A 14847-nucleotide genomic window follows, 5' to 3' on the forward strand; every position below is an offset into this window, starting at 1 on the left:
AAACCTACTGGAAGGTAGCTCCAGTTTTTAAATTGGGTGATTCTGGCTACCATCTAGGGTATTAAGTTATGAACCTATTCTCTGACTACTTCAAGAAGATGTTGTAGTCATAAACTGAATTATAATATGCATTATAAGAGTGCTAAATTCTTCACACATAATCACTTTGAAAATAAAATCTGAGCCAAGGTCTCTCCTATTTTGAAATATACATGTGATCTGATTTGCATTGACTCTTTTCCTAAAGATAATGAAGGAGCATTGACCATGTGTCACAGGATTTGTTTTCTAAGTCTAGAGGTAAATCTTATTAGCCATATGAACTCTGGGAAGCAGAAATCTCTCTGAATCTAAACCTTCTTATCTATTAAATGGGGCAAAGACCTACCCCTTTTCTCTTCATAGGATGAGGTAAAGTAAATGAAACGTCAAGTGAAAGATAGTATTATATGTCACCACTTCATTACATACACATCTTAAGTCTTGTAACAACTGTGCTTTGTACCACTTTGATACAAAAGACAGCCTTATAATAGCAATGTATGATGCCAGGTTTCCCTGGTAACAAGCTAACTTCCTCAATGTTTTAAAGATGTTTGTGTGCAGTGTGTAAAATCTCTTTGCTGCTTTACTGTTTCTAACTTGCCTCTAAAAATACTCAGATGATGTAAACAAAAGTACTGCTACCACAACATGATACTGGATGGGGACAGAAAGCCCTAGATCATTTTTTAGTAAGACATATTGTTGCAAAGGTCCTAAACAAAATATTAGCAAGTAGAATCCTGAAGAGAATCATATATCTTAACCAAGTAAGAATTATCCCAAGAACATAAGGGAAAGTTAATATTAGCATATCTCTAAGAAAATATACTGAAGTAGATCAAAGGGAAAACATTTTAAGCATCAATAGATGCCCAAAAATGTATTTAAATAATATAACCATTCCCAAATAATATTAATGAAGAAAAAAATAGGCAAAATTATCATGATTTGAAACTGATGCATTGTCTACAGGTGATTATGAAATAAGGTACTGAAAAACTATGGAACAATAATATGGAAAAATTTGGAAAAATAAGAAAACTCCGTATACAGCTAATCATACACTTAACATAAAAAATCAATAGTTTGCCTATATCTAATTAGTTAGAAAACCTAATGAGAGAAAAGATTCTATTTATAATTCCAATGGAATAAAAGTAAACCTTGGTATAACAACAAATGATAAAGGCCTTTATAAAGAAAATGTTAATCTCTACTGAAGGATCTCAAAGAAGACTGGAATAAGGAGATTCAATATTAGTAGTAATGAGGATGAGGAGAAGGAGAAAGGGGAAGAGGAGAGCAGTTTCATCAGTCAGGCGCCCAACAGGAAAATGATGGCACAGAGGGCTAGCAACAGCAGGGAGCTGTTACCACAATCTACTGTGAGACCTGAGGTGAGGGCTCTCAGCATGGGAGAGGGGACCCAGCCCAACGGAAGGTGTGGCCTTAGGTAGACAAACACAACCCTATAGGGTAAGAGGCTTGGAAATATACCTTTTTTCCTCCTACCCACCCATCTCCTACTAGACCTTCTACTGGCCAAATGCAACAAGAAGCCAGGAGGCTAGAGAGCCTAGAAAATGCATTCCACAGAGGTCAGACTGCTGGGGCACAGAGCAAGATGGAGAAAGTGAAGATCATATTTGAAGAGGCAAAAAGAATATCCAGCACAACCGCTAGTCGCTTAGCTGTTTACTCTGGATTAATTCTAGTAAGGTCAATTTGCCCAAACTACAAATTCAAACAAACCCAGTAAAAATACCAATAGGATATTTTATAGGTAGTGAGAGGGCAGAGGGGAGTTTGTGACTGTCATTAAGTTCTTCTAGAATAATAAACATATATGCAAAATCAAGTAGGGAATAAAAAACATTAAAACAGGCTATTAAGCTATAATAATTAAAAGCTTAATCCTAGCACATGAACAGACTGGTCAATGAAACAAAATTAGAATCCAGAAACAGACCAAGTAGATGCAAAATTTTCACATATGATAGAGGTGGCATTTTAAATAGACAGGGAAGGCATTTTAAATAGACTGGGCGGCTCGATCGGTTAAGTGTCGGACTTTGGCTCAGGACATGATCTCACAGTTAGTGAGTTTGAGCCCCACGTGGGACTCTGCTGACAGCTCAGAGCCTGGAGCTGGCTTTGGTTTCTGTGTCTCCCTCTCTCTCTGCCCTCCCCAACTCGTGGGCATGCGAGCACTCTCTCTGTCTCTCTCTCTCTCTCAAAAATGAATAAAAGTTTTTTAAAAATTAAAAAAAAAAATTTTAATCTATTTTAAAAAATAAACAAGGAAAACATACATTATTTAATTAATGATTTAGGAGAAACTGGATGGTGAATGGAGGAAAAGACACTAGATCTCTGCCTTATTCCTTACATTACAATAAATTCCAGATGGAGTAAAGACCAAAACATGAGGAATTAACTGTGGAAATAGAATTATGAGAAAAATGTAAAAGACTGTAGGAGAATACAAGAAAGAATATATTTATTATCTTGAAACACAGAAGATAATACACTATGACATAGAATCAAAAGCCTTATAAGGGGAAAATGAGACATTTCACTACATAAATACAAAACTGCTACATAAAAATTTACCATAAAAAGTTAGAAGAGATCAGATAAAATAATACTATAACACGTCTTTATTTTCCTAATATTGGAGTATCACTCTTGTAATACAATAAGAAGGTAACTGGAAGGTACATGTTTAAATACAAATGCCACTAAAATTGAAATATGAGTTATATTTAAAGAGAAGCAAAACAAACCTAATGAGACATTTTTATTTTAACCTATCACACTGGCAAAGATTACAGAGACTGATAATACCTCTGCACCAGTGAGAGGACAACAGGTAATCTGTGCTATTCAAACTCTCCCTGCCCAGCTCAGGAACTAAACAGGTTACAGTGAATTTTCAAATGAGCCCCTCATTATCTGGACTGTCCCCACTCTGAATATCCAAATCTCAGGAAGTAAAGAGATTTAAATAACATCACATCTCTCACTGTACAAACTCTCACACTACACATTCTCACTACGCTAATTCAAGAAAAGGTTTGGACAAGGAATACACTGTGAAAGTGTATACAGAGTTTTGTAGTGAGATTGTAAATTCATGTAATCCTTTTAGGGATATCAAAATTGTAAACACACATAGTTTTTGACCCAAGTCCTTCCCCTTCTAGACATGTATGCCATGGACACACTCACATGGGAATGTAAAGCTACATGTACAGGATATTATCTAAAGCACTGTCCGTAAGAGAGAGAGAGAGAGAGAGAGAGAGAGAGAGACATGGACACACACACACACACACACACACACACACAAATACCTTGAGCCTAAACATCCTGATTGGCAGAGACATGATTAAATTAAATATAGTACATCCATTCTATGGAATTCATGAATTCCTAGTTTTCTAAACATAACTGATCCTGAGGTGAATTCTCTTAAACTAAGGGCCAAAATGTAATTGTAAATATTAAAAATAATTGATTTTCAAGATTTTGACTTGAAAAATAAAAAAAATAAAAGTTTTAAGTTATCTTACATTTGACAAGATTTAAGTTATAATTTCAACTATGCACAAATTTCTTAGACTAAAAAAATCAAGGGTTGACTTTATTTTTTAGTGTAATCTTTTCAACAAAATTATATAACACAACATACCACATCTTTCATGTTTTTCTCTTTAGAGAGGATCACAAAGATCTTGTTTTCAGAAATACTGAATGGCTTCATCCATTTTTCCTAGGAGCCTTCTCTAATCATTTGCATCAAGAGTCACTGTAATCAAATTAGGCTCCCTTAAAAGCATCTAGTATGTCATCCTTGAGAATTTTCTTTTTCAACTTAGTCTGTATCTTGGAGTTAAGATCACATCCATGAACATCATAAAACCTACATACTTTGCAAGACATGCAATTTCAGTTTGCAAGTGATTTTATTATTTTTGAGCAATAAAACTGACAACAAAGGATCTGGAGCAACATTTGAGTAGGAATTTTAAAAGGTGTGCTTTCATTATTAAAAATTTTTTTCCTAATGACCAATCTAGTAATGTATATATTAATCAGTCATTAAAAAAGGATGACATTATAATACAAAAATATCCAAGATTTATGTATTTACAGAAAACATATGATTCCATTTGCTTAACAAGATTTTCATATGTATACATATAATATATATAACACATATCACAATTCCTATATGTGAACAAATTTTCAGGAAAAACATTCAAGAAACTATTAACATTGCTTATCTCTCGGGAATTCAAAAGGAGAGTTTTCTTTTAATTACATTTTACACCCTTCTGAATTATTTAGCTTTCCCATAAGGAGGTATAGTAACTTTTACAATGATGATGATGATGCTACATATAACTAGGTTTTCAATTAAATACATAGTAATAATAATCTGCAATTCCAGCTGCCAGTAATTTAAATTAAACCCTAACATCTAAAAGGCATTAAATTTAGAAATCTCAAACACTAATAAAAGAAATTTCAAAAAACATTCTTATGCAATACTCAATTATCTTAATAGTTTTTTCCCCAAATTATTTCAGACAGAACTTGTTCCATTATCCTTTAGAGATAAACAGGAATGATAATTTTGATGTATCAAAGTATACTGCTTAAACAATGAATCAAAAAAATTCACAGATATGTATGTTTCAGATTCCACATTGCAACTAACTTTTACAAAACTACCACTTCTTGAGTTCTGGCATCATATCAAAGAAAAATATCCACAATTATAATTAAAGGCTACTGTTATACATCTCATTTTTCCAACCACATCTGAGTGGGGCCAGATTTTCTTCACATACTTCTGCCAAATCAATTTATTTCAATAACTTGAATGTAGAAGCCTATACGAGAATCCAGTGGTCTTCTATTAAACCAGACACTGATGAGATTTGAAAGGTGTAAAATCAATGCCATTCTTGTATCTTTTTTACTTTGAAATACATATGTAGTTTTTTTCATTAAAAAACACTTATGTTAACATGGAACTGGTATTGTCATTTTTAAATAAGTAGAATTTGACTTTTTTCTCAGTTTTCTTTTCTTTCTTTTTGAGAGAGCATGTGCGCACAAACAGTAGGGGAAGAGAGAGAGGGAGAAAAGAATCTTAAGCAGGCTCCAAGCTCAGCACGGAGCCCAATGTGGGGCTCAATCACATAACCCTGGGATTCTGACTTGAGCTGAAATCAAGAGCCAGACATTAAACGCAGTGAGCCACCCAGGCATCCCTCAATTTTATTTTCTAATACAAAAAATATCAATACATAAAGCCCATTTAAGCAAAAACTCTCTGGAGTCTTCAATAACTTTTCAGAATGGAAAGGAGTTCCGACACCCAAAATTTTGAGATCCTACAGACCAAAAGGCAAACAGTGCGAACAATTTGTTTACAATAAGGACGAATGCCCTATAACATGTGGGGGTGGGGAGAATGAAATGTTATAGATACTAAATTTGTTTTTAGATAGAATTCCAGTATTTTTTAAGAAATGAGAAAAACCGTATTTAAAGTTTTCATATTAACCTACATATTTATTTACATTTCCAGTGTCTGCCTTTCTTCCTATAGATCTGAGTTACCATCTGGTATAATTTCCTTCTTTTAGTATTTCTTATAAGGCAGGTCTGCTTGTTACAAATTCTCAGTCTTTGCATATGAATGTATTTATTTCACCTTTATTTTTCAAAGATAGTTTTGCTAAATATAGAATTATTCATAGACTTTTATTTTTCTTTCAGCACTTTGGATACGTCATCCCATTCTAGCCTCCAGTGTTTCTGATGAGAAGGCAGTAATTAATCACACTGATGCTCCACTGTATGTGGCCAGTTATTATTCTCTTGCTGATTCAAGATGTTATCTTTGTCTTTTAACAGATTGGCTAGCCTGTTTCTAGGCACAGGTCTCTTTGTATTTATCCTAACAAAGTTCAGTGAACTTCTGGATGTAGTAAGTTTTTCATCAAATTTGGAAAACTTTCCAAAAGGCTATTTTCTGTACCTTTCTATCTCTCTCTGCATTTGGGGCTCCCATTACAGATGTGTTCTATGCTTGATGTGTTCCATAGATCTCTAAGACTTTCTTCCTTTTTCTTCATTTTTCTGCCTTTCATATTGAGTCATATTTATCAGTCGGCCTTTAAATTTGCTGATTCTTTTTATTGGCACCTCAAAACTGTTGCTGAATCCCTCTAGTGAATTTTTCATTTCAGGCATTGCATTCTTCAAGTCTAGAATTTTCATTTGATTTTTTAACTTTTTAGTTTGGAATAATTTAGATTTATTTACAGAAAAGTTGCAAAGACAGTACAGTGAGTTCCTATGCTTCACCCAGCTTTCCCTAATGTTAATATCTTACATAAGCATGGTACAATGTGTCAAAAGTAAGAAATTAACATTGGTTCAAAACTGCAGACTTTATTCAGATTTCATCAGTTTTTCCACTAATTTTTCCTTTTTCTGTTCCAGAATCCAATGCAGGATACCACATGGCATTCAGTCATCACATCTCCTTGGTTTCCTCTGATCTGTAATAATTTCTCAGTTTTTCCTTGTTTTTCATAACCTTGACAGATTAAGAGTACTGATCAGGTGCTCCTATAGAATGATCCAGAGTTGTACTTTGTCTGTTTCTTCTCATGATCAGACTCAGGCTATAAGTCTTGAGAAAGACTACTACAGAGGTGAAGTACCCTCTCATGACATCATATCAAGAGTGGCTTTTGTTTTGTCTTGTTTGGGTTTAGTTACTGTTTTAATTAGTTATATACCCTTATGGAGAACCTGCATTTGTTGACTTACTGATGTTGTAATTCCCTTTATTTAAACATGGTTCCCTTTAGTTCTTGTAACAAATTTATAATTGTTGAAGTCTTTATTAAATCCAAATTTGGGGACATTCAGAGACAATTCTTTTCTCCTGCTTTTTTTTTTTCCTGTGCAGGACTCACACATCACTGGTTCCTTACATGGCCTGTAATTTTGTTGCTGCTGTTAAACCTAGAGATTTTATAAAACACAGCAACTCAGGATTATTTTTTTCCCACTTAAAGGTACTGTTGCTGTTTTGTTTACTTCTTTCATTTTGTTTAGTATCATGCCTAGGATAATAAATATGCAAAATCTGTCTCCCTGTGGTATGAAGTCACTGATCTCTCTGTTCACTTTTATTTTAAATATATTGTTTTTATTTTTAGGCCTAGCTTCCTAGAGGTTACCCCTTTGCATCACTTAGGGGTCAATTTGTGAGGAGACAGAGTTTATTTCAAATACCTCAAGCCACTAAGGCTCCTCCCCTTGCCAATGGGTATGTGTGTGGGTAAGACAAACTCATTTGTAGTTCAGTCTTTTTTCAAGTTTGCCCCAGGTTTACCTTTCCATTAGAGCCCTTTCAAGTCTCCTAGGTGCATGAATGCAAGCAACTTCAGGGTCAGTCAAAAGTATGTGAATACCTTGGGCCTTCCCAGGTCTTTCCTGTGCTTATGTGCAGCCTCAACCAGGAATGTTTGCCTCAGATAGTACTGCAAGCCCCTGCCATGCAAGCGGAGCCATTGGCCCTCCCTCACACTTCTGAAAATGCTCATCATACACAACGCCACTGGCATCACTGGCCACTCTAAAGAGCTGACCCTCCCTTCAAATTGAGGTCTTTATGCCTTGCTTCTTGCTGGCAGAAACTCCAAGCCAATCAAGCTGGGTCAGAGTGGGGTGGAGAGTAGTCCCAAGCTAGAAAGCCACAGGTTCCCATTTCTCTTACTTGAAGTTCAACAGTGTAACACTTTTGAAAGTTTTATACAATTGGCCTCTGGTCAATCTCCAAAGTACTGAAATGATTGCTTTAGAAAAGTAATGTAGAAATAAAAATTCTATTCAAGTATTCATATTGTTTGAACCAGTAAGCCCAGTTATACAACACCATCCAAAAGAACTCCCCCCTGCCCCCGCCAAAATATGAAAAAAGCTGTGTACAGCATGTTCCTAACAATGTCAGTTCTCTTTTTGTGCCTCCCTTACAGCTAGATGGAGCCCTGTGACTAAGTTCTCACCAATGCCATCAGAGTGGAAGAGATACCACAACTTCCTCCTCATCAACTCCAGAGTAAACAGCCCTGAACTTCTGGTCTTTCTCCTTCCCAAAGGCCTAAGTTTGCGTTGGTAGCAACTCACAGACAACCATGACAAGTGGATTCCTGTATTACTTCATGGAATAGAATCACTTCACCAGCCTGTACCTATTTCCAGGCTATTATATCACAACAAAATAAAATGTTATATTACTAAGTGACATTACAAATGCATGCTTTTAAAATTTTTTTTTCAACGTTTTTTATTTATTTTTGGACAGAGAGAGACAGAGCATGAACGGGGGAGGGGCAGAGAGAGAGGGAGACACAGAATCGGAAACAGGCTCCAGGCTCCGAGCCATCAGCCCAGAGCCTGACGCGGGGCTCGAACTCACGGACCGCGAGATCGTGACCTGGCTGAAGTCGGACGCTTAACCGACTGCGCCACCCAGGCGCCCCTACAAATGCATGCTTTTAAAAGAAATACATTCCAAAAGGCTATAAAATTAAATATACTGATTCATCACAGCTACCTTAAAATATGTATGTAAACACAGTAAATACATAAAAATAACAATGTCATGGTGGGATTATAACTTTTCTTTTTCAAACTTCCAAAAGTACTGTTTAAATTACTTTGATAATTTCAAAGGTTGAAACTGTTTAATTAAATTGGTTAATTAAATATTTTGAAATCCAAATTTAAGGAACCTTTATCCTATCCACTTTCATACTGGTATAAAATGGATCCTCTGGCCAATGTTCAAATCCATAGGGCCTGGTCTGTAATCCAGCCATTGTGTTCTTTCTTTAATAAATGAAAAACTACCTATTCGTATGCTTCAAGGGCATTACTAGCTAGGAAACTTAGCTAAATAAGACTGACTTCATATAACTCAATAAACTTTTTCTACTTAAAGAAAAACTTTTTGCTTCATCTTTTATATTTGTATTTCTTAAGAGAAAACAAAGTTTCCATGTAAGGGGATATACTGGAAACTGACCCAACAAAAAGCTTTATGCCTTTTCTCACCCAACAGCTTCCCTCAACCTAAAAATATATCTGAAGAAGGATGAAAGTGGCTTCACTATGAAAAGCACAGCTTTTAAGATTAAAGCCCCTCCCCCCACCCCAAAAAACACAAGAAATTGAAACAGCCCAGCTCAAAGAAAGCAAAATAGAGCGGCTAAAAACTTTGCTGTCCTCTCATATTTGAAACTATACAGTATCTCCAAAAACGCAGCTAATTTATACAGTATCTTGAGATTTCCAAGCTTCCTAATAATTAAAGGTATGAACAAGGGAAATGTACCGAACTATACAAACTATAACTACACATATGTCTAATTATTTAAAAAGAGATGGCCCTGACTCCCTCTAACAAGATGTACCACAAAACGTTACTTCTAGAGCTACACTGTTCAATGAATCACTAGCCACTTGTAGCTACAGAGTACTTGAAATAGTGCTTGTCAGAGTCAAGAGGTGCTCTCCAAAAATATAAAAAAATATATCAACATATTTTAACACTGATTACATATTATTATTTTGGATATAGTTGCTCAAGTTTATTAAAACTTTCTCATGTTTCATTTTATTGTTTAAAATATGGCTCCAGGAGAACTTTAATTTACATATGTGGCCACACTATATTTCTATTGGATATCCCTGGTGTTACACCTGAGCAAACCAGCCCAGTTTCTAACAAGCAAAATTTTACAACCAGTTTCTTTTGGTGTAGTACTCTCTAGTTCTATACTTTTATCCTAAAAACAAAAAGGGTATGTTGACCTAGGATTATGTACCACACGGTATTGAAGATAAGGGCCGCCTATAGTCATCTGGTTATTCAACAACAGGGGTCTAACCTGTTATCACAACCAAGGCCCCAGGAGAAATCCAGAGACTTTTATAAAGTTCTAAACAGGCTGGAAACCAGTCCCTCACTCTGACAATGTCATTTATCAGCTTTATATTAGGGGATATGAATACCAATACCACTTCAAGAGGCTCTCCACAAATCCTCTAGTCATCAGAGAGTTAAAAGTGACCACCTTGAGATGGTTTAAGAGGATTTAAGACAGAATGGACTAGCTTGCACAGCAGGGTGTGAGGCCACACTGTGGGAAGGCAGAGAGAGGAGGGACTGTGAGTAAAGCAGAAAGCTGGACTCACTAGCACTGGGTCACAGACAGGACCTCATAAAGGTCTAACACACTTTTTACATCTGCTGAGTATCTACTTTGTGTGAAGCACTGGGTTTAACACAGCTAAATAAACAATGTGCACTCTTAAGGAGATCACAGTCTAATCAAACTGAAGTCAGGACAGGTCAGCGTACAAGGCCAGCTGTTCTGACAGTTAATCCTGGGCTTCAACCTTAAGGATTGAAATCAGAGTTGGCTAATAAAGTCAAATCGCTAGACAAAAAGCTGCAGCAAAGTAGACTCAGGAGACAAGGAAGGTTATGGTTAAATGGGTCTCATGGTGAAAATGGACTCTAAGAACCCTTTGAAATTTTACATATGGGGATGTGTGTGTGTGTGTGTGTGTGTGTGTGTGTGTGTAAAAGAACTCACAGCAATCGACAGATGCTCTGAGGTAGTGGTCTCCAAACTTGTAATGCATTTATTTATGAATTATACACATTTACTTTTATGTACTCTATGCGACATGAATAAAATTAGGATAGAAAATAAGGTTAGAAATAAATATAAATAAAAGTCCTAAGTTTTATTTCTATATCTTCAATAGTTTTTCTTTCATAGCCCACCACATGAATCCTACTCTAAAGAAACGTAAAAAACACCACTGATGGGGAAATTAGTGTGGAAACCTCGACAGTTATTAAAACTACCCCTCAACTAGAAATGAGCTGGGGCCAACCACAAAAATTCTTGGTCACTTCCAGGAAGTTTTTCTCTGAAAATGGAGAATTTTCACTATGAAACAAAGGAAAAATGAAAAGGTTGGTTGCACATATCATGTAATATATATTTTGCTTTTATCTTCCAATTGTCCTTTTTTATGTTAATATTTTAAACCATTAAAAAACCTTTTAAATATTAGACAGAAATTATCTTTAAAAATTGAGATTTTAGAAAAGCTATGTAAAATGGGTCTTATGTTCCATTTTTCTTATTAATACAAAATTTGAGGTAGTATCACTAATTTTTTTTTAATTTTTTTAATGTTTGTTTTTGAGAGAGAGAGAGAGAGAGAGGGACAGAGCGTGAGCAGGGGAGGGGCAGAGAAAGAGGGGGACACAGAATCTGAAACAGGCTCCAGGCTCTGGGCTGTCAGCACCTAGCCCAATGTGGGGCTCGAACTCACCAACTGTGAGATCATGACCTGACCTGAAATCGGACACCCAACCGACTGAGCCACCCAGATGCCCTAGTATCACTAAATTTAAAATATTTACTTGAGGGAGAGATTGTGTGCTGATAGTTTTTAACAGTGAGCATGCTTCAGTAGTACATCCAGAAGATTTCAAGTCATTAATTTTCAATATACTTTTCTAAGCATAAAATTTCTTCCTCCGGGGCGCCTGGGTGGCGCAGTCGGTTAAGCGTCCGACTTCAGCCAGGTCACGATCTCGCGGTCCGTGAGTTTGAGCCCCGCGTCAGGCTCTGGGCTGATGGCTCGGAGCCTGGAGCCTGTTTCCGATTCTGTGTCTCCCTCTATCTGCACCTCCCCTGTTCATGCTCTGTCTCTCTCTGTCCCAAAAATAAATTTAAAAAAAAAAACGTTGAAAAAAAAAAAAAATTTCTTCCTCCAATGTCACATTCTCAGCTCTAGAAAAATAGGCAATGGATATAGACAAGTCACAGAAGATAGGTATCAGGTAATTAATAAACATCTAATACAAGTTTAATATCAACAAAAATCCAAGAAATGGAAACTAAAAATATCAGCAACTTATGAAAAGGCACTCATATGCTGCTCATGGAAATGTAAACTGGTATCACTTTATCACTTCTTTCTGGAAAGAAATTTGACAGTATGCTCTGATCTAGTAATTACATCAGGAAATTGTTTCAAAATTTAGAGAAAGACTTGTATATGAAAATGACATTACAATATTTTATATCGGTACAGAAAACGATTGGATGAAAATGTTCTAAAATGTTAACTATTTATCACTGGGTGATAGGATTACAGACAGTGTTTACTTTCCTCTTTCTTCTTTGTATTTTTTTATATATTCCACTTTTTAAATAATAAGCACATATTAACTTCAATCCAAAGAAAAAATTCAAGTTTCTTTTTAGAATTCCTTTTAACAAATATCACCTAGTTCTTCTTAAAGAAACAAATATGAAGTGTCTGCTATTTCCATTCAAAATGGAGAGGGCTCCTATTCTAATTTTTTATTTTTACCTCCCCCTCACCAAAAAGCATTCAGCAGCCTACTCCAGTACAGCAGACAGGGGCTCTAGTCAAAGACAGATCTAAGTTCAAACCCCAGAAACACCATTTACAGTTGCGTTACTTTGGGCAACTTTTCTAAACCTCAGTGAATTTTTAAATAAGATTACATAAATTTAGAGATTAAGATAGCTCCATACCACAGCGGCAGCTCAGAAAGAGTATAAAGATGAAGGTGGAATTTTAAGGGGAGGGTGTAGGTGGGACTATAAACTGAAATTACAGGAATACAATTTGAGATTCATCCCAAAGAGAGATATGGTGACATACGATCAGACATGGCAGCATGAGACTAAAAGAGCAAATTTTTCTTCATTCTTCTGTATTGAACACTTCCTGTATGTTGCATGCTAGGGACATGGCACTGAGCTGGGTAAACAAGATCCCTGCTTCCTGACCACACAGTCTGTGGTAGTGAGGTGGGGAGTGAGGTGGGGAGTGAGGTAGGGGTGGAAGCCAGGCAGAGGCAGACAAATGAATTGAGTTAGTGTTGTATGCCATAAATAAAACAAGGTAAAAGGACAGACGGGGGAGGGGTGCTGTCAGGGAAGATTCCTCTGCAGAGTGGACTGCGACTTGAAGGACAAGGAGCCATGGCAAGATCTTGAGTCTCAGAGAAGAGCAAGAGCAAAGTCAAAGATGGGCACAAACCTGGCACGTTCACAGGAAGAAGACCACTGTGAAAGAAGAGGGGGCTGAAAAGTTGGCAGGTACCAGATTATATGGGGCCATAACATGAAAAGGAGTTTGGATTTTATTTTCACTGTGAAAAGAACCCACTGACGTTCGGCAATGGCATGAGCTGACTGCATTTAAAAAACTACTTCAACAGATCTGTGGAGAAAGAATTCTAGTGACACGACGCTATCACAGCAGGCCAAACATGCCTTGGGCTGGGCAGGACTGACAGCACTAGTGGTGGTGGAATCAAGCAGAATCACCACAGAGGCTGTTTTCAGCTCCATCTTTCAAACCAAGCACAAAGGTCTTTCTAAAACCCACCTTGGTTCTCCCAGTTCATCTGTGCCGCTACTCATCTTCGTATACGGTCCTGATGAGGACACATCAGTACTGCAATTACAGATTTACATAGCTCCTTTTCCTACTGGACCAAGCTCCAAGAACCAAGGCAGGAAACCGTTTTATTCACCTGTGACACACCTAGCAGAGTACCTGGCGTATAAAAAGTGCTCAGTAAGTGTCTGCTGATGGAAAGAATGAACAAATACATTTAAAATAATCAAAGCCATTTGTATCCATTTCCTAGGGCTGCTGAAGTAACAAGCTTTGTGGTTTAAAACAACAGAAATATATTTTCTCAGTTCTGGAGGCTCCAAGTCCAAAATCAATGTTGGCAGGGTAGGGCCATGCTCCCTCTGAAGGCTTCAGGGAAGGATCCTCCTGTGCCTCTTAGGAGTTTCTGGTGTGCCCTGGCAATCCTTCGCATTCCTGGCTTGTAACCTGCATCATTCCAAACTCTGCTCCATCTTCAGGTGGCCTCCTTTCTTGTGTGCATCCTCTCCTCTCAAAGACATCTGTCACTGGATTTAGGGCCTGCCCTAATTCCATATGACCTCATTTTTATTATATCTGCAAAGATCCTTATTCCAAATAAGGTCACATCCTAAGGCTCCAAGTAGACATGAATTTTTGGTGGACACTATTCAACCCACTACACCATTCAACACCATGGATTGCCTTTTAAAGTGGTAATCTTCTCATCCTAAAAATGCACAAGCAAAAACTGAGTAGCCAAAATCTGGATGTTCAACAGAAGAGATTTCTACATTGCCTTTGTAAGTCCCTTTAAACCTTTCTGCTTTCAGTTTACTATCTATATAGTGAGGAAACTGATTTCTATAGTCTCTTCTAACATTAATATTCTATGATTCTGGGCCATAAGTTTTCTTGATGACTTTTCACATTTTATAAATGTTATGCTAGAGACCCTCAAATACTTGAATAAATTATAACAGAAAGCTTACCTTCTCAGTTTTGAAACAGGCAAAATACTTTTTTGTAAACTATCTGCCGCCAAAGTTACTTACTTTCCCCATTAAAAATGCAGTGTATTCCTCCATACATCAAACCATTACACTTCCATTTTAATAAACCACTTTGAATACTTACTATGTGCCAGTGAACAACCTACTTCTGACCCATCTATTTATACTTATTAAATTATTAGCTAACTAGACCTTTCTTCATTATTTCTATATAATAGGTCATTTAATGGTAAGTTTTAAAAAA

General features: G+C 36.5%; 1 protein-coding gene across 6 annotated transcripts in view; it reads right to left on the reverse strand.

Annotated features, from left to right (window-relative positions):
• PDE7A (phosphodiesterase 7A) overlaps positions 1-14847 on the reverse strand; it is a 139932-nt gene that overhangs the window by 106947 nt on the left and 18138 nt on the right. Inside the window, exon 2 of one of the 6 annotated variants that reach the window (XM_058699705.1) lies at positions 13600-13770. The exons of the other annotated variants lie outside the window; for them this stretch is intronic. The gene's annotated coding sequence lies outside the window, so the exon portion shown is untranslated. The remainder of the gene's footprint in view (positions 1-13599; positions 13771-14847) is intronic. 6 annotated transcript variants of the gene reach the window in all.

The sequence above is a fragment of the Neofelis nebulosa genome, chromosome 14, assembly GCF_028018385.1.
Source record: "Neofelis nebulosa isolate mNeoNeb1 chromosome 14, mNeoNeb1.pri, whole genome shotgun sequence".
Taxonomy (NCBI): domain Eukaryota; kingdom Metazoa; phylum Chordata; class Mammalia; order Carnivora; family Felidae; genus Neofelis; species Neofelis nebulosa.